Raw genomic sequence first — 2379 nt, forward strand, 5'->3', positions numbered from 1 at the left:
CATCCGCTGGGTGGCCCTGGAGCCCGCGATCTACCCCACCAGGCCCTACGACGTCAACGGCTGCTGGTCAGGCTCCGCCACCATGTTGCCAACATCTCGTACCCAGCCAACATCTCCGATCCCTTCCTCCGCGAGTGGGTCAAGCCCGAGTACAACCCCATCATCACCCCCGACCACGGCATCAACGCGAGTGCTTTCCGGGACCCAACCACTGCTTGGTACGGGCCCGACGGGCATGTACATTTTATTTTTGGCCACGCCACTAATAAATTCCCATCTTGGTCCTCCGAATAAATTTTCTTCACAAGTTAGCTCAGAGCTTGGGGGAGGGGGGCGGTGCCCCCCCCCCCTCCTTTCGAAACTATATTGTGCTATGATTATATGTAAAGAAAATACATTGTACCTGGTATATGTGCAGACACTGGAGGTTGGTGGTGGGCAGCAAGGAAAACATGAGTTGAATTGTGGTGTTATACCGGAGCCGAGACTTCAAGAAGTGGGTCAAGGCGCACCACTCCTTGCACGCCGGGATGACCGGAATGTGGGAATGCCCTGACTTCTACCCCGTGGCGGTGGCCGGAGGCAACCATCACCACCAGAGTGGTGTGGACACCACGGAGTTGCACGACCGAGTTGTGGCCGAGGAGGTCAAGTACGTGCTCAAGGTGAGTCTAGAACTGACATGATACGATTACTACACCGTCGGCACCTATGACCACGACAAGGATAGGTACACCCCTGACCCTGTCTTCCAGGATAATAAATCAACTTGGCCATGTATTGCACATTGGACCATTGGACTCCTTCTCCAGATTCGAGCAGGAGCAGGAGTGGGATATGATGACTATGGTGACTTCTACGCCTCCAAGTCCTTCGACCCGGCCAAGAACGCCGAGTGCTCTGGGGCTGGGCCAATGAGTCTGACACCGTTACCGACGACCGCCACAAGAACTGGGCCAGCATCCAGGTCACTAGCTACGCTTGCACATGAACAAAATTATTTTTGCTAGTATATTTTCCACCGTACGTGCTTAGAGCCTGTGATCGAGATGTATCGTTGTTGCTAATTTTCTTAGGCGATACCAAGGAAGATCTTCTTGTCGTGAAGCGGGAGGCAGCTGATCCAGTGGCCAGTGGAGGAGGTCAAGTCGCTGCGCTCATGGCATGTCAATGTGAGCAACAAGGCCGTCAAGGGAGGCGAGTACTTTGAGGTCACCGGCTTCAAATCCGTGCAATCGGATGTTGAGGCAGCGTTCACGATCAGGAACCTGGACAAGGCGGACAAGTTCGACCTGGCGTGGTGAACCGACGCACAAGTGCTATGCAATAAGTTCAACTCGCACGTCAAAGGTGGTGTTGGGCCATTCGGGCTCTGGCTGCTAGCCTCCGACGACATCGAGGAGAGGACAGCCGTCTTCTTCAGGGTGTTCAAGACCAACGACCCCAATTACGTCGTCCTCATGTGTAATGACCCAACAAGGTAACATATAAGATATAACTCACTCAAGTCACATTATTACATATAAGACCCAACAATGTTGAAATGTTGGACTATCCATGCATCCTGATCCAATAGTAATTCCAAATGATCGCTATCAAACAGGTCGTCGTACGAGTCACAGATCTACAGGCCGACCTTTGCGGGCTTCGTCAACATCGACATAGCTAAGACCAAGAAGATCGCACTCAGGACATTGGTACGTAACTAACCACAAGACAACCATCAAAGTATGCTGTAATTAATATCTATGTCACCGTTGAAAGAGGGGTCTAAGCCATGTCACGAACTTGACTTCAGATTGACCATTCTGTGGTGGAGAGCTTCGGGGCCGGCCGGAAGACGTGCATCCTGGCGAGGATTTACCCGAGGAAGGCCATCGGGGAAGACGCGCAACTCTTCGTCTTCAACAATGGCGAGTCGGACATCAAGGTCACCAACCTGGACGCGTGGCATATGAAGACCCCCACGATGAACAAGCTGCTGGAGCAGTAGCAGCAGCCTGGACGATCGAGGAGTAGAAGTAGCCTAGCCTAGCCGTAGCTAGCTAGCTTATTAGTTTCGCTGAGATGGATCAATTAGGAGAAGCTAAAGTTAAAAATGTAGTTGAAAACTTGCTGCCCACGGAAACATGGGAATGAATAAAAGTTTTAGTGGATGAGTCCATTTTCGCCCTGAAGAATTGCAGATCAGTTTATGTCCCTTTTTGTTCGACTAGCTGCTGCTGAACTTCCAGTTAAATATCTCCAAGAGATTTTTAACTTATTTTGACATGCACATTTTCTAAGGTGTTATGTTGATGTACATGCAAAAGTCACACAACTAGTGTTATTTAATTGTCAGTTAAGAAAACTACTCCCTCCGTCCCATAATATAAGAAC

At 50.3% G+C, this 2379-nt stretch overlaps 1 pseudogene; it reads left to right on the forward strand.

Annotated features, from left to right (window-relative positions):
* LOC123067159 (beta-fructofuranosidase, insoluble isoenzyme 3-like) overlaps window positions 1-1993 on the forward strand; it is a 3050-nt pseudogene extending 1057 nt beyond the window's left edge.
* The last annotated feature ends 386 nt before the right edge of the window (window positions 1994-2379 follow it).

This window comes from Triticum aestivum, chromosome 3B, assembly GCF_018294505.1.
Source record: "Triticum aestivum cultivar Chinese Spring chromosome 3B, IWGSC CS RefSeq v2.1, whole genome shotgun sequence".
Classification (NCBI taxonomy): domain Eukaryota; kingdom Viridiplantae; phylum Streptophyta; class Magnoliopsida; order Poales; family Poaceae; genus Triticum; species Triticum aestivum.